At 42.9% G+C, this 25,136-nt stretch overlaps 1 protein-coding gene and 1 long non-coding RNA gene across 2 annotated transcripts in view; one reads left to right on the top strand and one right to left on the bottom strand.

The window, feature by feature from the left end:
• The window catches only part of LOC139556214 (5'-nucleotidase domain-containing protein 1-like), an 89,999-nt gene that overhangs the window by 17,935 nt on the left and 46,928 nt on the right, over positions 1-25,136 (top strand). The gene's annotated exons all lie outside the window — the stretch shown is intronic.
• LOC139556215 (uncharacterized) overlaps positions 1-25,136 on the bottom strand; it is a 31,659-nt gene that overhangs the window by 5,085 nt on the left and 1,438 nt on the right. The gene's annotated exons all lie outside the window — the stretch shown is intronic.

Raw genomic sequence — 25,136 nt, 5'->3', positions numbered from 1 at the left:
CTTGTGTGTCCAACAGCTAGAACAAGACAGTTTTAGAAATGTGTGGAGTTATATTTGTAAACAAAGGTAAGGAGCAAGCTATTTGTAGAATCAAGCTTTTCACAATTTTTTTTCTTCTCCACATCCTTGGCCTCCTGCAGTCACAGGAGATGAATAAAATAGGTCTGCACAACACTGACTTTTGAAGCACTGTCTTACCAGGAAAAAAATCATATCGCCTATTTGAAATGCGTTCATTTGAGAATTTTGTCTCTGTGATCATTTGGTTTAATATGGCATCTAGCAGAAGACGCTGCTAGTGATGTGGCAGTCAGACAAAAACAATGACATGGAGTACCAGATTGTTTAGATGAGCTACTGTAATTGGCAGTGTTTAACAACTTTCACTCAGCTGAGGTGAAGTCAATTTCCCCCACTTCAAAAGACACAAGTTGTTCCTCCACAAATAATAGGCCAAGGGTGCATGTGAGATATGAGTCAGGTTTAACTGCTTTGGGCTCTGTAACTGTCCTATAATGACCACTGGTGAGGGCTCGTTAACCATGCCCCCAACTTAATCACTATGAAACATCAATGTCAGGTTTGCGCAGTGGACATTTTTTACTTTGCAAAGGAAAGAAAAGTGATTTAATAGAACCCTCAATTTTCTTGTTTTTTCCCAGCAATTAAGTCAGAATTAACCAAACAGCATACCATCATCAGCAAGAATAGTTGTACTAAGACTGCTTATTTTGAAGTATTTTGGTGCCAAGGAAAAAGTGACTGAGTGGTAAATTGCTGATTTGGTAAAAGCCAGTAAGCTTACATTAGCCTTTCAAGATACTGGTGTTTACAATGGAGTATCACAATGTGAATGAAAATTGTCATCAAAGATATGTACTTGTTAGCCTATTTCACATGTTGTTGAAAGTGGATTAAAGCTAAAGCTGCATAGATAGCCACTATACTTATATTTTACTGCACATTTGGGACAAAAGCATATGTATAGTACTTTGCCTGAGTTTTGCTGAGAGAGGGAGGAGCACACAGGAGAAAATTCATGCTTAATTGTGCCAGTAAACACATAGATGGCAACACTGAAATGTGCTTTGTTGCCCGGGCAATCCTGCAGCTCTAAATAAGAAGTACTGTCACGCCCTGGCCATAGAGAGGCTTTTATTCTCTTTTATTTTAATTTTATTTTTTTTCACCTTTATTTAACCAGGTAGGCTAGTTGAGAACAAGTTCTCATTTGCAACTGCGACCTGGCCAAGATAAAGCATAGCAGTGTGAACAGACAACAACACAGTTACACATGGAGTAAACAATAAACAAGTCAATAACATGGTAGAAAAAAAGAGAATCTATATACAATGTGTGCAAAAGGCATGAGGAGGTAGGCAATAAATCAAATAATTACAATTTAGCAGATTAACACTGGAGTGATAAATCATCAGATGATCATGTGCAAGTAGAGATACTGGTGTGCAAAAGAGCAGAAAAGTAAATAAATAAGTACAGCTGCAGCGATCGGTTAGCTGCTCGGATAGCAGATGTTTAAAGTTGTTGAGGGAGATAAAAGTCTCCAACTTCAGATTTTTGCAATTCGTTCCAGTCGCAGGCAGCAGAGAACTGGAAGGAAAGGCGTCCAAATGAGGTTTTGGCTTTAGGGATGATCAGTGAGATACACCTGCTGGAGCGCGTGCTACGGGTGGGTGTAGCCATCGTGACCAGTGAACTGAGATAAGGCGGCACTTTACCTAGCATAGCCTTGTAGATGACCTGGAGCCAGTGGGTCTGACGACGAACATGTAGCGAGGGCCAGCCGACTAGGGCATACAGGTCACAGTGGTGGGTCGTATAAGGTGCTTTAGTAACAAAACGGATGGCACTGTGATAAACTGCATCCAGTTTGCTGAGTAGAGTATTGGAAGCCATTTTGTAGATGACATCTCCGAAGTCGAGGATCGGTAGGATAGTCAGTTTTACTAGGGTAAGTTTGGCGGCGTGAGTGAAGGAGGCTTTGTTGCGAAATAGAGAGCCGACTCTAGATTTGATTTTGGATTGGAGATGTTTGATATGAGTCTGGAAGGAGAGTTTGCAGTCTAGCCAGACACCTAGGTACTTATAGATGTCCACATATTCTAGGTCGGAACCGTCCAGGGTGGTGATGCTAGTCGGGCGTGCGGGTGCAGGCAGCGAACGGTTGAAAAGCATGCATTTGGTTTTACTAGCGTTTAAGAGCAGTTGGAGGCCACGGAAGGAGTGTTGTATGGCATTGAAGCTCGTTTGGAGGTTAGATAGCACAGTGTCCAAGGAAGGGCCAGAAGTATACAGAATGGTGTCGTCTGCGTAGAGGTGGATCAGGGAATCGCCCGCAGCAAGAGCAACATCATTGATATATATACAGAGAAAAGAGTCGGCCCGAGAATTGAACCCTGAGGTACCCCCATAGAGACTGCCAGAGGACCGGACAGCATGCCCTCCGATTTGACACACTGAACTCTGTCTGCAAAGTAGTTGGTGAACCAGGCAAGGCAGTCATTAGAAAAACCGAGGCTAATGAGTCTGCCGATAAGAATATGGTGATTGACAGAGTCGAAAGCCTTGGCCAGGTCGATGAAGACGGCTGCACAGTACTGTCTTTTATCGATGGCGGTTATGATATCGTTTAGTACCTTGAGCGTGGCTGAGGTGCACCCGTGACCGGCTCGGAAACCGGATTGCACAGCGGAGAAGGTACGGTGGGATTCGAGATGGTCAGTGATCTGTTTGTTGACTTGGCTTTCGAAGACCTTAGATAGGCAGGGCAGGATGGATATAGGTCTGTAACAGTTTGGGTCCAGGGTGTCTCCCCCTTTGAAGAGGGGGATGACCGCAGCAGCTTTCCAATCCTTGGGGATCTCAGATGATACGAAGGAGAGGTTGAACAGGCTGGTAATAGGGGGTGCGACAATGGCGGCGGACAGTTTCAGAAATAGGGGGTCCAGATTGTCAAGCCCAGCTGATTTGTATGGGTCCAGGTTTTCCAGCTCTTTCAGGACATCTGCTATCTGGATTTGGGTAAAGGAGAAGCTGGGGAGGCTTGGGCGAGTAGCACCGGGGGGGCGGTTGGCCATGGTTGGAGTCGCCAGGAGGAAGGCATGGCCAGCCGTTGAGAAATGCTTGTTGAAGTTTTCGATTATCACGGATTTATCGGTGGTGACCATGTTACCTAGCCTCAGTGCAGTGGGCAGCTGGGAGGAGGTGCTCTTGTTCTCCATGGACTTTACAGTATCCCAGAACTTTTTGGAGTTAGAGCTACAGGATGCAAATTTCTGCTTGAAAAAGCTGGCCTTTGCTTTCCTGACTGACTGCGTGTATTGGTTCCTGACTTCCCTGAACAGTTGCATATCGCGGGGGCTCTTCGATGCTATTGCAGTTCGCCACAGGATGTTTTTGTGCTGGTCGAGGGCAGTCAGGTCTGGAGTGAACCAAGGGCTATATCTGTTCTTAGTTCTGCATTTTTTGAACGGAGCATGCTTGTCTAATATGGTGAGGAAGTAACTTTTAAAGAATGACCAGGCATCCTCAACTGACGGGATGAGGTCAATATCCTTCCAGGGTACCCGGGCCAGGTCGATTAGAAAGGCCTGCTCGCAGAAGTGTTTTAGGGAGCGTTTGACAGTGATGAGGGGTGGTCGTTTGACCGCGGACCCGTAGCGGATACAGGCAATGAGGCAGTGATCGCTGAGATCTTGATTGAAGACAGCAGAGGTGTATTTGGAGGGCAAGTTGGTCAGGATAATGTCTATTAGGGTGCCCATGTTTACGGATTTAGGGTTGTACCTGGTGGGTTCCTTGATGATTTGTGTGAGATTGAGGGCATCTAGCTTAGATTGTAGGATTGCCGGGGTGTTAAGCATATCCCAGTTTAGGTCACCTAACAGAACAAACTCTGAAGCTAGATGGGGAGCGATCAATTCACAGATGGTGTCCAGGGCACAGCTGGGAGCTGAGGGGGGTCGGTAGCAGGCGGCAACAGTGAGAGACTTATTTCTGGAGAGATTAATTTTTAAAATTAGAAGTTCGAACTGTTTGGGCATAGACCTGGAAAGTATGACAGAACTTTGCAGGCTATCTCTGCAGTAGATTGCAACTCTTTCCCCTTTGGCAGTTCTATCTTGACGGAAAGTGTTATAGTTGGGTATGGAAATCTCAGAATTTTTGGTGGCCTTCCTAAGCCAGGATTCAGACACGGCAAGAGGACATCAGGTTTGGCAGAGTGTGCTAAAGCGGTGAGTAAGACAAACTTAGGGAGGAGGCTTCTGATGTTGACATGCATGAGGCCAAGGCTTTTTCGATCACAGAAGTCAACAAATGAGGGTGCCTGGGGACATGCAGGGCCTGGGTTTACCTCCACATCACCTGAGGAACAGAGGAGTAGTAGGATGAGGGTGCGGCTAAAGGCTATCAAAACTGGTCGCCTAGAGCGTTGGGGACAAGGAATAAAAGGAGCAGATTTATGGGCGTGGTAGAATAGATTCTGGGCATAATGTGCAGACAGGGGTATGGTGGGGCACGGGTACAGCGGAGGCAAGCCCAGGCACTGGGTGATGATAAGAGAGGTTGTATCTCTGGACATGCTGGTCTCAATGGGTGAGGTCACCGCATGTGTTGGGGGTGGGACAAAGGAGGTATCAGAGGTACGGAGAGTGGAACTACGGGGTCCATTGCAAACCAAAACAATGATAACTAGCCTGAACAACAGTATACAAGGCATATTGATATTTGAGAGAGACATACAGTAAGGCATAAAGTGATTGCAGGTCTTGATTGGGAGAGCTAGCTAAAACAACAGATGAGATAACAGCAGCTAGTCAGCTAACACAGCAACAGCAGGTAAAAATGGCGAAGACGAGGCAGAGATTGTCGGATTAACTACACACAGAGCCTGAGTTAAAACACAGAGCCGACAGATAAAACACAAATAAACAAAATGGAGTACCGTGAATTAATGGACTGTCCGGCAGGCATCAGCTATGTAGCCAAGTGATCATAGTGTCCAGGGGGCAGCCGTAGATGGAGCAGGGAAGCCGCCACTACGCTAGCACGCGGCGTTTAAAGTTAGTAGCCCGGGGGGTGGTCTGCTCAGACGGAGGGGGTCTACTCAGACGGAGGCCGGTTGAGGGCACAGCGGATGGGGTATTCGTCTGCAGACCAGACGTGGTCGTGTCGACAGAGAATCTAAGCCGGATGGCGATGGCGAAAGAGGTATTGTAGAATTGTGTTTGCTAACTGGTGCTAGCTTCGTGGCAGTGGCGCTAGCTGCAGGCTAGCTGTGAGGATCAGAAGTAGTGGCTCAGGGATTACGGCAGGAATCCGGCGTTGTTGTGGAGAGACAGTCCGATGCTGGTAAATTGGTGAGTAATATCCAGGCTAATAACAGGGCTGGTGTCTGTGCAGAAGGTAAAAGCTGCTAGCAGCGGCTAAAAATGACTAAGTAGCTGATTAGCTGGTTAGCTACTGGGGGTTCTTGAATGTGTTCCAAAGTTAAAAAATAATAGCGATTCCGTATCACATTGGGTGAGGTTGGTTACCGGAAGGTATAATCGAATTAAAAATCGAAAAGAGAGATTTTTTTTTTTTTAATATATACAAGAAATACGAAAAATACAAACGTACACGAGAGGACGAAACAAAACACGTCTACACTGCTACGCCATCTTGGATTTCAGGTTAGGCCAGGGTGTGACTAAGGTGGGCATTCTAGTTTCTTTATTTCTATGTTTTCTGTTTCTATGTTTTGGCCGGGTATGGTTCTCAATCAGGGACAGCTGTCTATCGTTGTCTCTGATTGGGAATCATACTTAGGCAGCCTGTTTTGCCACCTTAGTTGTGGGTAGTTGTCTGTGGCCTGTATAGCCCTAGTCAGCTTCACGTTCGTTTTTGTTGGCGACATTCAAAATAAAAGGAAATGTACGCTCACCACGCTGCACCTTGGTCCGGTCATTTCCACCCTGACGTCGATCGTGACAAGTACTTTGTCAGTTAATGCTAATGTAGTATTTGAATATCAAACTGCTCTCATCAAACCAACCACTTCAAATGTTTCCATTGCTTATTAGTGCCTTTCAAAGTGAATAAACACCAGAACAGTTGCTCAAAAATATCTAAAGCCTTTTTTATCTTCTTTAAAATACTTTATTCAACCAAACTGTTATAATTCACAAATAGTCTTACAAATACATGTAGCCATGGCACAAAGGTGCAATCTGTCAAGATTCTAACTGCTCTGGCCTGCAGGGTAGAGAAAATAAAGTTTATAGCATAGACTTGGCATATGCCTTCAAAATCAATCTAATGATATTTTCGCTCACTACAGTACACCGCAGCCATGATAAGTGAGCTACGTGGTTTACTAACCATTATCTCCTGCCTGAAATTGGATTTATTTTCTGAGTAATCAACATTTGTCTAAAACAAAAGGCCCAACTGATTGGAAGGACACTTGTTACAGAAGGTTTTATTTTTCTCAGCCCAGCTTATCTAAAGCCATCTGCTTGGCTCCAAGTCATCACTATCACTGTCATTGAAGTGTATTTTTGAACAGCTTGGTGGTCATCCTTCTCTATCCATTGGGACTCTCGGCAAAAATGTGTCAATGGATCTTGTCTGTACTGCTCTTGTTCAAGACAGTCGCCAAACTGGTGTACTGTACTCCTGTAAAATTAGACTTTGATGTATTGTGAAATTTAAATGAGCAGAACTTTTTTTAAATCTTCTGTGGTCTTTGGTTTTAATGAATCGTTTAAGCATGCATGGGCAATGGTTTAATCTTGCAAGCTGCTTGTCATGAATTGAGCATGTACATGCAGCTTGTGTGTTGACATAGCAACTGTATCCATGTTTTTGCAGCTTTGTAATGCTACATGTTAAACTTGGTACCATGATGTTATCCATGTCGTCGCACACTAACTTTATGTCATAAATGATACGACAGCTAGTCGAAAACTGGGCAGGAAAGGCAATTTGGCAGTCTGTTTACATTTACAGTGTACCCACAACCACTGTGAAATGAGTTGGCCAAACTAATTTGCAGAAACATGTAAGGAGTGAATCATTGAGGCATTATAGTAGAAGATCTCAGGCTTTGGTTTTTATTTATAGCAGTCATTGTGTCCTGACTGCTTTTCAGTTTTGTATCCATAACTCATAGTTTGTTTCAATGGCATGGCAGAAGTTAGCACAATGTTTTGCTTTTAAGTTATAAGGTTGCAGTGGTGACGTAAGTTGCATTTGAAATGTGGATGGGCTCTTAAGGTTGTGTCCACATACAGGAAGGGCACAATTTACCTTAGCTTGTCTCTGAGGAGAGGATATCTCTATTTGAGTGTCAACATTTTCACATGAGATACAGCTTCTTATTTTATCAATTAACACGAGAACTCCATATTGTTCAAACTTGTTTTGGTTTTTGAAAATGTGTATCTATTGTATAGTTCAGTTTATAGTAGGGTAGGGTGCAAGTAGGGTGGCCTGTGTAGCATAAGAAATGTACGTCTGTTTCCATACAACTTCTGGTAAGGCTTAACTCTTCGAAGGGTGGGAATGTCCACTATTACGTCTGACACTTTAAATTGTGCCCTAGTTTTGTTTGTTCTCTGGTCTGTGCTAGATTAGTGAGATGCAACAACCCACTGGGCACACCAGGTCATTTCAATGTGGATAATTAGGTAATAGTTGGTTGAAACATCAATGAGATTACAACCTACAGTATATTCACCCACTCAAAACGACAGACAAAAGTTAGCTAAATTTCGAATGTGTTATCACTATGCTTTCAACCATTTTAAAAGCATAACCAAATTCCAATGGAAAAACAATGTCTGATTTTTGGTTTAGTTGTCACCCAAATGTTTATCACTGCGCTTTCAACCATTTAAAAGCACAGCAAAGTTTAAATGGGAATACAACGTTAGATATTTTGATGATTTATACAACAGATTGTGTTATCGCTGTGCTTCATCTAACAGCAGAACTAAATGACCTGGATTGCAGTTGAACTTACATTAAAAGTACATGGTGCAAGAGATCAATGCCGTTCGAGATTCTGCACAGATTATTAGAGCAACTGTGAAGATCTCCACAGACCTGCAACGACCTATGTATTCTATCTTGAACATGTAGGCTTTATATGATTACATAAACAAGACATTTATAGTTACCATAACCTCAAAATGTGGCCATGGATGTGTTACTCATTTTAAGGTTGAATGTTACATTAGTTTGTAAGATGGCCTTAACTGTAGGCTATTTACTGTATTACAAAGTAATATTGAATTGTGTTTAGTTGACAACTCAATATCAACATTTAAAGGAGATGTACAGTATATGAGTGATAAATGTGTGGTTACATTTAATTTGCTCTGTTAACGATAACAGAAGTACCTACTGTACAAAACCAAATATACCAGAAAGTCATTACAGACTAAGGTGGACATACTGTACACTACATGACATACACTACATGACCACTCTTCAGGGAAGGCTTTCCACTAGATGTTGGAACATTGCTACGGGGACTTGCTTCCATTCAGCCACGAGCATTAGTGAGGTCGGGCACTAATTAGGCCTGGCTCGCAGTCGGCGTTCCAATTCATCCCAAAGGTGTTCAATGGGGTTGAAGTTAGGGCTCTGTTAAGGCCAGTCAAGTTCTTCCACACCGATCTCGACAAACCATTTCTGTATGGAGCTTGCTTTGTGCTGTCATGCTGAAACAGGAAAGGGCCTTCCCCAAACTATTGCCACACAGTTGGAAGCACAGAATCATCTAGAATGTCATTATCAAACTTTATTTGCCACATGCGCCGAATACAACAAGTGTAGACTTTACTGTGAAATACTTACTTACAAGCCCTTAACCAACAGTGCAGTTCAATAAGAAGAACATATTTACCAAGTAGGTTAAAATAAAAAGTTATAATAAAAATTAACACATTAACGATGCTATATACAGGGGGCACCGGCACCGGGTCAGTGTGCAGGGGTACAGGCTAGTTGAGGTAACCTGTACATGTAGGTGGGGGCGAAGTGACTATGCATAGGTAACAAACAAACAGCAAGCAGCAGCAGTGTACAAGAGGGGGAGGGGGGTGTCAATATAAATTGTCCGGTGCCAGTTTTATTGAATTGTTCAGCAGTCTAATGGCTTGGGGGTAGAAACTGTTGAGGAGCCTTTTGGTCCAAGACTTGGCGCTCTGGTACCGCTTGCCGTGCGGTAGCAGAGAAAACAGTCTATAACCTGGGTGACTGGAGTCTCTGACAATGTTATGGGCTTTCCTCTGACACCGCCTATTATATAGGTCCTGGATGGCAGGAAGCTTGGCCCCAGTGATGTACTGGGCCATTCACACTACCCTCCTTACGGTCGGATGTCGAGCAGTTGCCATACCAGGCGGTGATGCAACCGGTCAGGATGCTCTCGATGGTGCAGCTGTAGAACCTTTTGAGGATCTGAGGACCCATGCCAAATCTTTTCAGTCTCTTGAGGGGGAAAAGGTTTTGTCGTGCCCTCTTCTCGGCTGTCTTGGTATGTTTGGACCATGATAGTTTGTTGGTGATGTGGACACCACATCCTCAGCACTGAAACTCTCGACCCGCTCCACTACAGCCCCGTCGATGTTAATGGGGCCCTGTTCGGCCTGCCTTTTCCTGTAGTCCACGATCAGCTCCTTTGTCTTGCTCACATTGAGGGAGAGGTTGTTGTCCAGGCACCACACTGCCAGTTCTCTGACCTCCTCCCTATAGGCCGTATTATCGTTGTCGGTGATCAGGCCTACCACTGTTGTGTCGTCAGCAAACTTAATGATGGTGTTGGAGTCGTGTTTGGACACGCAGTGGTGGGTGAACAGGGAATACAGGAGGGGACTAAGTACACACCCCTGAGGGGCCCCAGTGTTAAGGATCAGCGTGGCAGACGTATTGTTGTCTACTCTTACCACCTGGGGGCAGCCCGTCAGGAAGTCCAGGATCCAGTTGCAGAGGGAGTTCTTTAGTCCCAGAGTCCTTAGCTTTGTGATGAGCTTTGTGGGCACTATGGTGTTGTAGTCAATGAACAGCATTTTCACATAGGTGTTCCTTTTGTCCAGATGAGAGAGGGCGGTGTGGAGTGCGATTGAGATTGCATCATCTGTGGATCTGTTGGGGTATGCGAATTGGAGTGGGTCTCCGGGAGGATGCTGTTGATGTGAGCCATGACCAGCCTTTCAAAGCACTTCATGGCTACCGACGTGAGTGCCACGGGGCGGTAATCATTTAGGCAGGTTACCTTCGCTTCCTTGGGCACAGGGACTGTGGTGGTCTGCTTGAAACATGTAGGTATTAGACTCGGTCAGGGAGAGGTTGAAAATGTCAGTGATGACACTTCACAGTTGGTCCGCGCATGCGATGAGTACACATCCTGGTAATCCGTCTGGCCCAGCAGCTTTATGAATGTTGACCTGTTTAAGGTTTTGTTCACATAGCCTACGGAGAGCGCTATCACACAGTCACAGTCAGAACAGCTGGTGCTCTCGTGCATGCTTCAGTGTTGCTTACCTCGAAGCGAGCATAAAAGGCATTTAGCTCATCTGGTAGGTTAACGTCACGTCCCCAAAAAGTACAGTTGGGTGCTCAAAACAAACCCTCGACTCAGACGTTGCAAGAGGCTTTTGCCGGCGGCACACCATATGGCAAAGAATCACTAAGATGGAAGGAGATAACAGCTGCCTTTACAACTTACATCTGCAAAGACATGGCCCCAATTTACACGGTCTAGAAATGGGGATTTCGTGAATTGGTGCTAACACTCGACCCAAGATACCAAATGCAAATTGATATGTGACATGTGTTAATGCCAAAGCAGCATGCAAAACAGGCAATCCCCCATAAAGATGTATATATTTTAACCCTATATTTATTATGTTTGCAACTATAGTTGAAGTGTTTTCTATTTTCCTTTTTAGATTTTATACATTCATATTTTATATTTTTTGACATGCTTAATTGAAAATTCACAGGTTCTAAATAAATAATCAAATATGAGTAAGTACCTTTTTATTTGTAGAGTATAATTCAAAATGTAATAAGAAATAGGCCTTTAAAACTCGTTTTTCAACCACTCCACAAATTTATTGTGAAGAAACTATAGTTTTGGCAAGTCGGTTAGGACATCTAATTCGTGCGTGACACAAGTACTTTTTCCAACAATTGTTTACAGACAGATTATTTCACTTATAATTCACTGTATCATAATTCCAGTGGGTCAGAAGTTTACATACACTAAGTTGACTGTGCCTTTAAACAGCTTGGAAAATTCCAGAAAACGATGTCATGGCTTCAGAAGCTTCTGATAGGCTAATTGACATCAATTGAAGGTGCACCTGTGGATGTGTTTCAAGGCCTACCTTCAAACTCAGTGCCTCTTTGCTTGACATCATGGGAAAATCAAAAGAAATCAGCCAAGACCTCAGAAAAAATTGTAGATCTTCACAAGTCTGGTTCATCCTTGGGAGCAATTTCCAAATGCCTTAAGATACCACGTTCATCTGTACAAACAATAGTAAGCAAGTATAAACACCATGGGACCTCGCAGCCGTCATACCGCTCAGGAAGGAGACGCGTTCTGTCTCTTAGAGATTAACGTACTTTGGTGCGAAAAGTGCAAATCAATCCCAGAACAACAGCAAAGGACCTTGTGAAGATGCTGGAGGAAACCGGTACAAAAGTATCTATATCCACAGTAAATCAAGTCCTATATCGACATAACCTGAAAGGCCGGTCAGCAAGGAAGAAGCCATTGCTCCATAATAAAGCCAATCTACGGTTTGCAACTGCACATGGGGACAAAGATCATACTTTTTGGAGAAATGTCCTCTGGTCTGATGAAATAAAAATAGAACTGTTTTGCCATAATGACCATCGTTATGTTTGGAGGAAAAAGGGGGAGGCTTGCAAGCCGAAGAACACCATCCCAACCGTGAAACACGGGGGTAGCAGCATCATGTTTTGGGGGTACTTTGCTGCAGGAAGGACTGGTGCACTTCACAAAATAGATGGCATCATGAGGTGGGAAAATTATGTGGATATATTGAAGCAACATCTTAAGACATCAGTCAGGAAGTTAAAGCTTGGTTGCAAATGGGTCTTCCAAATGGACAATGACCCCAAGCATACTTCCAAAGTTGTGGCAAAATGGCTTAAGAACAACAAAGTCAAGATATTGGAGTGGCCATCACAAAGCTCTGACCTCAATCCTATAGAAAATGTGTGGGCAAGGAGGCCTGTGCAAGCAAGGAGGCCTACAAACCTGACTCAGTTACACCAGCTCTGTCAGGAGGAATGGGCCAAAATTCACCCAACTTATTGTGGGAAGCTTGTGGAAGGCTACCCAAAATGTTTGACCCAAGGTAAACAATTTAAAGGCAATGCTACCAAATACTAACTGAGTGCATGTAAACTTCTGACCCACTGGGAATGTGATGAAAGAAATTAAAGCTGAAATCAATCATTCACTCTTCAATTGTTCTGACATTTCACATTCTTAAAATAAAGTGGTGATCCCAACTGACATAAGACAGGGAATTTTTAGTAGGATTAAATGTCAGGAATTGTGAAAAACTGAGTTTAAATGTGTTTGACTAAGGTGTATGTAATCTTCTGACTTCAACTGTATATAAACTATTTATAAATTTAATTTACAGAAAACTTGCTATGTCTTGATATGTATCGTTATTAGGATATGAAATTACCTATATTGGGATATGAGATTTTGGCCATATAACCCAGCCCTACTCTCAGCAACGGTGTGGCTGAAATAGCCAAATCCTTTAATTTGAAGGGCTGTCCACATACATATATATATAGTGTACTTCTAAAATGTTGGCAGGTTTGTTTGCAGAGGGTGTGAGGGACGCCACGTTTCTTTGATCAGAAAGTGTATTTTAGTCATCAAGACTCAATGTTTCACTGACATGCAACCATTATGTGGCCTTTTTAGGGGTGTGAAATGTCAAAGTGAGTTATGTCAGCCACAGAAAACACCAGATAGTCAAACACGCTATTCAACAAGTGACCCCCTCTCATAGAATGAGATAGCCTATTGGCATAAACTATATGTATTTTACCACACTAATATAGAGTCACTTTGGATATAAGCATCTGCTAAATGGCATATATTAGATTTGACTTGTTTTGGTCAACATTTTGTACTATTCCTTAATTAGAAAAACAATCGTCTCTCCCTGTAGTTTATGAGCAGATATCGGGTCTCTGAACCACATTAAAACTGATAATGAAGTATGCGTTACTGATGTGTAATATTTGTGACATTTGGAGTGGGATGAAAGATTGATGGCAGAAATTAGTTAATGTGTTTAATGTGTTAATATTGTCACTGCAGAGTTTCGTGTCTCGAACTGTGGTTGGGGATCTTAGCTTCATTATGAGATTTGAATAGACCTTCCCCAGTAGTGGCAAATGTGGGTGTGTTCAGAACTATGCTTAGATTTGAATGACATGTGAGTTGGTTGCCCTCTAGGTCTACATATATGCGTACAATGGTCAGTTTTCCATTAGAATACAACACACTAGAGCACAGTTTTCAAACTGTCTATTGAACATATGTAACCTAATGTTGAATCTCACATCTTCAGGTGTATCTTAACCCATTGAAGCATCATTCAGAAGTATTCAATGTGAATGTTACCAACCCTTCCACTGTTGTGGTGTACTGTAGCACCTTGATGTTGCCATAAATCAGATGATGAAATGAAGATGAATCCCATAAATCCCACTTAGTGTCTAGCACTACTGTAGCTATAAATAACTGTCTGTTCTGGGGCTATAACGTGCCCAGCAGCAGGTCTGAATGCATTGTTTATGGGGATTGTACCCATTAGTGTAATAATCCTCTATCGTTAAAACAGAACCGGGCTAGACTTGCTGCTTGCTGGGATTTTTCACTTTCTGTCTGTCTGTTTTTTCTCCTTTCCCCCTGTATTCCCACTCAATAGCCTAATATTAGACAATTAGGGTTATCTTTTGCAATATTGGGCTATGTAATGACACAATAATGGAGATTTTTCTCCCTGATGATGGGGAATTTAAGATGAGGCTTCACTTGACTGAAGATCAGATCCTGAAATACAATTCCACCCAACTTTTATTTTCCTAAGATGTCCATGCTAAATATAACTTTGGTTTTATATAATGACAGATTTCAATGTCCACACTTTTCCTTTTAGGGGAGAGTGACTATGTAACTGGCGTCAGTGTCCCCAGAGTTAACTGCACATTGGTGTCCCAAAACCACCATCCCATTCATCTGAATTGCCATCCATTGTTCTTTGTGTATCACTGTCTGTCTCTTTCTTTTTCTGAAACATGTCAATATATCATCAGGAGAGACTTGGTGAGCTGGTGAGTGTCCTTTTGAAAATAGTTTTTCGCTGGGGATTTTATCTCTGTAGCCATCATGATGCTAGTGGTAACAGGTGGCAGACATCAGCCCGAGGTCTTCAGTTTTCCCATGCTCTCTTGGAGTCTTAATCACATGTAGAGGACCGTTTCGCAGCATCTTTCTTAACCCAGACACTAAAGGATACTCTCTGCTGATGACAGACTGCACCCAATCCTGAAGACGCAAATATGTGTTGAACCATCTTACAAATATTTGTGTCCATTCAGTAGGACAAACAGATAACATAAGAGTCTGTGGCTTTGGCTTTGTTGAACCATGCCACTATTGTTACCATGGGTCACAAATTAAGACGCCCCTTGTCTTTTCACTGACCTCAAAAAGATAGAAAAAATCATCATAGGTGATCCGATGCAGCAATTTGTGGTCATTCGTCTAAAAATGGCCCATGCTCGGCCGCTGGTGGCTGTGCAAATATTTTTCCAGGGTTCACGCAGGTGCAGGCAAAATATCCCCATGCTATGTAAGGTTACTCTGTTTTGTATCTTCAGAGAAAAGAAAACAACATGTTTTCCTAGATTATAGCTTTCCTCAAAATAGATAGCGCTCCATATTATTTATTTATACTTGGCCATGTAGTTATCTATCAACTTCAATTAGGACTACATAAATGCACAGTTTATTTTCATTTCCATAACCTATATCTTCCCTCCCTGTTGATTCTGTAGATGATAAGGAAAATGTTTGTTTGACTTAAGCTCCTTTCCCTTCACTTATGATGCAGCTGTTTGTGAACTTGTGCTGTGCTCTGCCCTAATTTTCATTCTGTTGATTTGTGCATCCTGTCGCCACTCTTTGATGTGAGGAGAGAGTTGGCCTGTCGGACGTGGTTCTCGCCTCACCACAGATGCTGGGCAGTGCTCCAGTCAGGCCCTGCCCCCTCCTGTTACTGTGCCAACGTGTAGGAGCTGTAGTAGCACCCCACATATTCACTTTAAAGCCACGTACACACGCACACATACAGACACACATATGTATGCCACACATACACACACAGATAGTCCAAAGTGTCCTCTTTTCTGTGCACCTCTGCTGCTAAATTTGTAACTCACACGGTTCCATAGTTTCTTGATATGTGTATAGGCTTTGGGCTCCGCCCCTGGTCACTCCCTACACACCCATTGTCACTTCCAGGTTTACGGTGATATAGGAAGTGGTGTGTCAGGATATAGGGGGCCGATGTGGTTTTTAGAAGGGAATGGCTGATGAACCTTGAGGGAGCATGGCAGCACCGGGCGGCTCAATATTGAGTCGTCATGTCGGCGAGGAAAAGGGCGGATTGTGAGAAGAAGCGAGGCAGAAAGAAGGGCACGAGGTGCAAACCCGAACCGACTGCAAAATACAAGCTGAGTACTTTCTTGTTGGGGTCAAATACAGGAGAGAGAAATGCACGTTACGGCCCTGAAGGCCTTGAATAGTCGACAGATAGTGAACTTTTCATCCTGATAAAAGTGAGGAGAAAGAACCTGTGTCGTCAGGTGATATGAAGGCTTTCCAAGCCTCACCCCAATGATCAGGAAAATGCTCGATGACACTGGCCCAGTGTGAGTACGATTCATGAAGAAAGTGGATCCATGCCTTGTGGTATCAGGTTGGGTTCAGTCATTTCGATCAAAGTATCCAGAGGCGGACTTGTGTTGATTTTGTTTGTGTGTGTGTGCTGCTCAGAGGGAGAGGGCGCTGCGCGTTTTGAGACTCGGGGCGAAAGCGGCTTTGCTCTCCGGAGCAGAGCGCCACTGAAAGAGTGATAACTGGGGTGGGGTTGAGTGTTAAGGTGGATCAACTGAAGTTGGGGATCCCCGGTGTCTGTGATGCATGCCGTTTGATGCGACGCAGACCCGGTGTTGAGTGCGAGACTGAGGAGACACTGTCTGTTCTTTTGAGTTTTGTTGCAGCGTGTTTGCAGAATAAAGTCATGCTAGTTAATTATCCTGTGAGAGCTTTTGTTCCGAACCCATTATGGTGTTTCAGGTGCCAAGTAGTTTGGTCATGTTGCAGCAGTATGTAGGAGGGCGATTCCAAGGTGTGAAAAGTGTGCAGGAGGGCATGGGAGAAAAAAGTGTGTAGTTTCGGTGGAAAAAGTGGAGGGTTTTAATTGTGGAGGTTGGCATTGTTGCTGGGGATAAGACATGTCCTATGCGAGTGATACAGGTTGAAGTTTCCAGGGTGAGAGCAGGGCAGAAAGGGTCATATGCTGAGGCAGTGAGGAAAGTAGAGGATGGTGGACAAAGAGTGAGGGAGCCTGAGAGGATCAGGCCAGTACAGAGTGACCCCAACTGTTTGCTTTAGTAAGGTTGGCTTCTTGCTGTTTATTGCAAGGATCATTCATTTGAAACCCACAGATGGAAAGGAAATCTCAGGAGATTGAATTGGTAGTAGCAGCAGCAGAGACATTTTTGGTTATCAGAGATTTTAGTGCAGAAGAACTACAAGGGGTTTTGAGAGAAGGATTTCCAGCCTGCCAGGGATAGTGGTATATAGAATGAGTGTACAAAACATTTTAAGAACACCTTCCTAATATTTAGTTGCACCCCCCCACCCCGTTTGCCCCCAGAACAGCCTCAATTCGTCAGGGCATGGACTCTACAAGGTGTCAAGTGTTCCACAGGAATGCTGGCCCATGTTAACTCCAATGCTTCCCACAGTTGTGTCAAGTTGGCTGGATGTTCTTTGGGTGGTGGACCATTCTTGGTACACACGGGAAACTGTTGAGCATGAAAAACCCAGCATCATTGCAGTTCTTGACACCTGGCATCTACCATATCCTGCTCAAAGGCACTTAATTTTTTTGTCTTGCCCATTCACCCTCTAAATTGCACACATACACAATCCATGCCTAAAATGTATTAAGGCTTAAAAATACGTATTTAGCCTGTCTCCTTCCCTTCATCTACACTGATTTTGAAGTTGATTTAACAAGTGACATCAATGACGGATCATAGCTTTCACCTGTATTCACCTGGTAAGTCTGTGTCATGGAAAGAGCAGGTGTCCATAATGGTTTGTACACTCAGTGTATATAGGGTTAGAAGGCAGTGAATTTGCAACCCAAGGCTGGCATGCCATCTTAGGGGAGTGGTTACATTCATACGGAGGAGCTGGTCAGAGTGGGAACTCTCATAGAAAGGGACTTGCAGGCCTCCAATACATACGGGTCCCAAGTCAATACGACAGTGAGCAGCAGAAGAACTCCAAACCTCCCTCTTTCCCTCATTTTGGAGGAAGTTAACCTCCAGGGAACATTAGCATCTTTCAGCCTGCCAATGAAGGGACTGCACTCTCCAATCCAATCATGCTGCTGTGTTAGAGGAATTAGTTTCCTATGTGTTCGTTAACCAATTCAATTATAACAAAGCAAACACTCTGTGCGTTTCTAAGAATTTATAAAGGTTCTTATTTGCATAAAATAGACAAAGACCAGCCACCAAATTAATCAATAGCGTTTATTCTCGAGAGCTCTCCCGTGCATATACACAACAGTTCTTTTTATCCCTTCTCTTAAACTAACGCACGTACATTACACACTATATTTGGATTATCTCCTGAAGTCTCACCACAGTTTATTACCACTTAGCTGACAGTTCCAGTCCCCCCCAGATACGGAAAACCTGGAGGGGCTCTCGCTGTCCTATTTTATCTCCCCAGAGTTATAGCTGAGTCGGTTCAAACATAGGTTAACAAGTCTCTTTGCTTTCTTTCGGCACACACATACATTCCTTTCTTCCACAATGGTTATCATTTTTAATTACCCCTTGTCCATGCTACATAACCTATTTCTCATGAAATAACATTATTAATCACTAAAGTAAAAACAGGGTAGAATTCATATAGTTATAGTTAAATGTATACATTGTTTAGTTATTATTCATAAAATTCATAACATGCTGTTACTGTTGAGGTCATTCCATGCCATGTTCTTCTTGATACTGGATGCACATACACCCTTGTACAGGAATCATTGGGGTGGTGGGTGAGAGAGCCCAAAGAGGAGTTGAAACCATGCCTTGACTTCTTTTGTCTTAGCGAATGGCCAAGCCATGTGTCTACAGTTGAAGTCAGAAGTTTACATACACCTTAGCCAAATACATTTTAAGCTCAGTTTTTCACAATTCCTCACATTTAATCCTAGTAAATGTTCCCTGTCTTACGTCAGTTAGGATCACCACTTTATTTTAAGAATGTGAAATGTCAGAACAATTGAAGAGAGACTGATTTATTTCAGCTTTTATTTCTTTCATCACATTCCCAGTGGGTCAGAAGTTTACATACACTCAATTTGTATATGGTAGCATTGCCTTCAAAGTGTTTAACTTGGGTCAAACGTTTCAGGTAGCCTTCCACAAGCTTCCCACAACAAGTTGGGTGAATTTTGGCCCCTTCTTCCTGATAGAGCTGGTGTAACTGAATCAGGTTTGTAGGCCTCCTTGCTCGCACACGCTTTTTCAGTTCTGCCCACACATTTTCTATATGATTGACGTCAGGACTTTGTTGTCCTTAAGCCATTTTGCCACAACTTTGGAAGTATGCTTGGGATCATTGTCCATTTAGAAGACCCATTTGCGACCAAGCTTTAACTTCCTGACTGATGTCTTGAGATGTTGCTTCAATATATCCACATAATTTTCCCACCTCATGATGCCATCTATTTTGTGAAGTGCACCAGTCCCTCCTGCAGCAAAGCAGCCCCACAACATGATGCTGCCACCCCAGTGCTTCACGGTTGGGATGGTGTTCTTCGGCTTGCAAGCCTCCCCCTTTTTCCTCCAAACATAACGATGGTCATTATGGCAAAACAGTTCTATTTTTGTCTCATCAGACTAGAGGACATTTCTCCCAAAAAGTACGATCTTTGTCCCCATGTGCAGTGGCAAACGGTATTGTCGTGTCTTTGGAATCAATAAATTGAAGACTGTTTAGTTTATCAAATCAATTCTCTGTAATTATTATTACGTGATTAACTTCTCTAGGGTAGGGGGCAGCATTTTCACGTTTGGATGAAACGCATATCCAAATTCAACTGCCAGCTACTCATCCCCAGAAGATAAGATATGCATATTATTAGTAGATTTGGATAGAAAACACTCTGACGTTTATAAAACTGTTTGAATCATGTCTGTGAGTATAACAGAACTTATTTAGCAGGCGAAACCGAGGACAAACCATTCTGATTTTTTTGTTTTTGAGGTCACTCTCTTTTCAATGAGTTTTCATTGGGAAACCAGATTTCTAAGCGAATTGCTTGCTGTTCCTACGGCTTCCACTGGATGTCAACAGTCCTGAGAAATTGGTTGAGGTTATTCCTTTGTGTAATGAAGAAATACGGCCATATTGAAGTCGAGTCACTCTAGGTGTCCTGTTTGATTGAAGCACATGACCAGAAGGCATGCTACATTTGGTTTTAATCCTGTATTGAACACAGATCATCCCGTCTTCAATTTTATCGATTATTAACGTTAAAATATACCTAAAGTTGTATTACAAAAGTAGTTAAAAAAATTTGGGCAAAGTTTACAGGTAACCTTTGAGATATTTTGTCGTCACTTTTGAGCAAGTTGGAACCTGTGTTTTTCTGGATCAAACGCGCCAAATAAATGGACATTTTGGATATCGACAGAATTAATCGAACAAAAGGACCATTTGTGATGTTTATGGGACATATTGGAGTGCCAACAACAGAAGCTCGTCAAAGGTAAGGCATGAATTATATTTTTATTTCTGCTATACTCAGATAATAGCATCGTATGCTTTCGCCGAAAAGCCTATTTGAATTCTGACATGTTGGCTGGATTCACAACCAGTGTAGCTTTAATTTGGTATCTTTCATCTATATTTCATGTGTGATTTAATGAAAGGTTTAATGAAAGATTTAATGAAAGTGAAAGTTTGATTTTATAGTAATTTTCATAGTAATTAATTTGAATATGGCGCTCTGCATTTTCTCAGGCTTTTTGCCAAGTGAGACAGTAGCGTCCTGCCTAAACTCAGATTGAACAAAACATACATGTATTGTGTAACATGAAGTCCTATGAGTGTCATCTGATGAAGATCATCAAAGGTTAGTGATAAATTTTATCTCTATTTCTGCTTTTTGTTACTGCTCTCTTTGGCTGGAAAAATGGCTGTCTTTTTATGTGACTTGGCTCATACCTAACATAATCGTTTGGTGTGCTTTCGTCGCAAAACCTTTTTGAAATCGGACACTTTTGGCTGGATTTACAACAAGTGTAAGCTTTAAAATGGTGTAAAATACTTGTATGTTTGAGGAATTTAAATTATGTGATTTCTGTTGTTTTGAATTTGGCCCCCTGCAGTTTCACTGGCTGTTGACGAGGTGGGACGCTACCGTCCCACATACCCTAGAGAAGTTAACTAATTAGGTAGATGTAATTAACTAGGAAGTCGGGGCACCAAGGAAAATATTCAGATTTCAAAGTTATAATTTTCCTAATATAACTTTCAGATATTTTAATATCTGATCAATTAGTCTTCTAATTAATGAATTATTCTTTACCTCACATTAGTCTCATTCCAAACGTCATATATTGTTGGTTATCTGCACGAACCCAGTCTTCATTATGAGTCAACCATACATCAATTGTCTCAATCATTTATTTATTAACTAACCAAATCATCACAGAAATGCACACACAAACAAACAAGTAGATATGGTTACAAGGCAATTATAGGGGAATGTGCCCTAGTGGGCTAAACCGGCATGCCGGCTTGTTAGACAAAGGGACTGAGAAGGGCGCGAAAGATAAGACACTACAAAGTTGATAATTATAACAATTGAAATGCTAATCCTTTGCACATGTCGTCTCACTCATTCGGGAATAATTGCAATCAATATATTTATTTACGCTCAGTGTGTCATTGTGATCTCTGTTGGAAAGTTTGTTTCTGTTGGAGAGTTTGTCCGTCTTCTCTCTCTCTCTCTGCAGTGGTTGGATTTTTTATATTTTTTGTTATAGATAGATGTTTCGGCAGTTGTCGGACTTCGCGTTTACGGGTACATAATTCCTAGCTGCAGACTAGTAATTAGTATCAAAGATTTGTTCTTATTCTGTCAGTATCAATAGTCTCAGAGTCTCCAAGCTGTTTAAAGGCACAGTCAACTTAGTTTATGTAATCTTCTGAATTGTGATACAGTGAAATAATCTGTCTGTAAACAATTGTTGGAAAAATGACTTGTGTCATGCACAATGTACATGTCCTAACCGACTTGCCAAAACTATAGTTTGTTAACAAGAAATTTGTAGAGTGGTTGAAAAACGAGTTTTAATGACTCCAACATTAGTGTATGTAAACTTCCGACTTCAACTGTATGTCATGAGGGATGATCACCTGGCCTTTCCTGTTATTGTTGGGCTAGATTTTCTGTCCATGACTGGCCTCAGTCTTGACATCAAGAACTCATGTAATGGTCTACCAGTAGTCCCAGGACTTTCCTACTTCCCTTTTTACCAGCAGGGGTCAACAGCCGGCAACCCACAGACCACAGTGTCTAGCCATCCCAACACCACTGGGTAGCGTAGCTAAGGCTCTCAAGAGATCGAGAGAAGGAGGCCAATGTCTCCACGTCAACCAGTGGGTAATCTGAAGCCCTAATACAGCAGCTAGTTAGTGGGATGGACACCAGCCCGCAGCTTGACAGTCTTTTGCATGAGTGGCCCACTGTTTGCACAAATTCTGTTGGACACACTACTGTTGTCTCTCACCGCAACATAACAACTGATGAGGTCCCAATAAATAAGAAGGCCTACCGAGTGTCTTTGCAGAAGCAGGAGTTTATCGACAGACACGTCAAGGACATTTTGAGCGACGGCAAGATCAGACGATCAACATCCCCCTCGGCCTCACCTCTAGTGCATGTGAAGAAAAGGGATGAAGGAACAAGGCCCTGTGTTAATTGTAGAGGCATCAATGTGAAGACCCCTCTTGACGCCATCTCCATGCCTCAAATTCAGGAAATACTGGAGTCCTTACAGTATTCAGAATTTTGAGCAGGTGGGGATGGACCCTGACAGCATCCAGAATACGGCATTTGTTACTCCGGTGGGCTTATTTGAGGTTTTCGTTCTTCCCTTTTGTTTGAAAAATGCTGGAGCATCATTCCAAATGCTCATCGAAATAGCCCTTGAAGATGTGAAGGGGAAGTGTTTCTTTGTAAACATTGACGACATGCAGTGTTCTCCCGCTCAGAGCAACACCTGGGAGACCTGAGAGCTGTGTTCAGCAGGTTGCACAAAGCCGGGCTCATGGTGAACCTGAAGAAGTGTAGCCTGTTCCAGAGGAGCATTTCTGTCTCTGGGCATGTGGTGTCGACTGTGGGCATCGTGACACAGGCAAAGAAGGTTGAGGCTATCAAGTTTTTTTCCAACGCTTCATTTAGTCAAGAATGTGGAGAGATTTCTCAGTATGGCAGGATGGTATCATCGCTTTATCCCTCACTATGCAGACGGCTCTGCTCCTCTCAATGCTTGAAGAGGTAGGATGTGTCTTGGGCTTGAACATCAGAATGCCAGAGGGCTTTCTAGGACTTGAAGTAAGCCCTAACCAAAGCACCAGTGCTCCTCTCCCCTGACATCTAACTATCCTTCAAAATAAAAGCAGATGCCTGTGACATCGGTCTTGTTGCTGTTTTGACACGAGATTGGCGGTGAGTGAGTTATCACCTATGGATCAAGACTGCTGAACTCTGCTGAGAAGAACTACGGTGTCTCTGAGCAAGAGTGCCTAGCAGGCATTTAGGCGGTGAAAAAGTGTCAGGCTTTCCTTGAAGGTAGGAAGTTCAAGGTCATTACTGACCACTCAGCCCTGGTCTAGGTGTTCAACCATCCAAAGCCCAATTCAAGACTGGTAAAATGGATGATCAGACTACAGGAGTTTTCCTTCAATATCACCTACAGAAAATTACAGTGCAACATTGTCCCGGATGCTCTCTCCTGTGCCCCGGTTGGGATACAGAAGCAATCCACGGTCTGCGTCAGCCAAGCTTCCAGCAGTCACAAATGTCCACTCCCCGTGGAGTAGTCTGAAATACCTTCATCCCAACAGTACGACCCCGAGGTGCAGACCATAATGAAGGAAGTCCAGGGCGAGATACCAAGACATGGAAGCATCAATTAGGCCATTGAAAATAGGTATCTGTTCCGGGTCGTCCCTGTTGGACAAGGGATGTATAGAAGTTTCAACTGTTTGTGCCACAGGGGATGAGAGAGCAGTTCTTGAGACACTTCCACGACAGTCCACTTGGTGGACATCTAGGAAGCTAAAAACCCTACTGAAGGTGCTGGAAGTTACCTACTGGCCAGATGTGAGGAAGGATGTATTAGGAATACACCAAGAGGTGCATTACTTTTCAGAAGAACAAGCCTCAACTGACTAAGCTGTCGGGTCATCTGCAGTCTACTACAATCTAGGAGCAGAAGGCAACATCAGCACCTCCTAGTGGTCGTTGACTACTGAAGCAAGTGGGTTGAATTGTTCCTCATGAGAGAGGCGAAGACCCCAAAGATCGTCTCCATTCTCACTGATGAAATATTCACCAGAAAGGGAACAACAGCCTGTCTCGTACAGAGGAGCTCAGTTCACCTCCCTTCTCAATCAGATTTGCCAGCAATGGAGTGGCGTACAAAAGCTCACTATAGCATGCCATCCACAAACAATTCTGACAGAACATATCAATTGCACGCTGAAGACCATAATCGCATCCTTTGCTAAGGACAAGCACAACACTGATCTGGTGTGGATCAGAGCCCACCCACTGTCCAAAGCTGATGCTGGTTTCATGGCCAAACTAGCTCCTAAGTGCTAAGATTCAGTGATGTGTATCATGTTCAAAACTTTAAACTGTATTTCCGCCTCTCTGAGCCTCGTTTGAAGGGGGTGTACAGTATATGTAACCCACACGGTTCTTGACATGTGTATAGGCTTTGGGCTCCGCCCTGGTCACTCCCTAGACACACCCATTGTCACTTCCTGGTTTAAGGTGATATAGGACGTGTGTGTGTCAGGATGTAGGGGGCGGGCATGGCATTTTGAGTGCATGTTGGTTGGAGAAAATGTTTGGTGAATAGGAAATGTTTGAATGCCTAGTTTCCATGATGATATACAGTGCGCTCAGAAAGTATTCATACCCCTTGACTTCCACATTTTGTTGTGTTACAAAGTGGGATTCAAATGGATTTAATTTGTTTTTGTAAACCATCTACACAAAATCCTCTGTCGAAGTGGAAGATAAATGTATATAAAAAAAAACATCTTGATTAGATAAGTATTCAACCCCCTGAGTCAATATATGTTAGAATCACCTTTGGCAGCGATTACAGCTGTGAGTCTTTCTAGGTAAGTCTCTAAGAGCTTTGCACACCTGGATTGTGAAACATTTGCCCTTTTATTTTCAGAATTCTTCAAGCTCTGTCAAATTGGTTCTTGATCATTGCGAGACAACCATTTTCAGGTCTTTCCATAGATTTTCAAGCATTTACGTCAAAAACTGTAACTTGGCCACTCAGGAACATTGAGTCTTTGGTTCGATTTTTTTCACTAGTTGAATTTTCTATGCAATCTGCTTTATTTGTGAAATACACATCTTCCTTTCATGACATGCGTGCCCTCCCATTTTCTTCTATTAGTGGTGTTGGGTTTAGTGACCATT

This window comes from Salvelinus alpinus, chromosome 27 (genome assembly GCF_045679555.1).
Source record: "Salvelinus alpinus chromosome 27, SLU_Salpinus.1, whole genome shotgun sequence".
Lineage (NCBI taxonomy): Eukaryota > Metazoa > Chordata > Actinopteri > Salmoniformes > Salmonidae > Salvelinus > Salvelinus alpinus.
The sequence above is the reverse complement of the archived record's forward strand: the minus strand, read 5'-3'. Positions and strand labels throughout refer to the sequence as shown.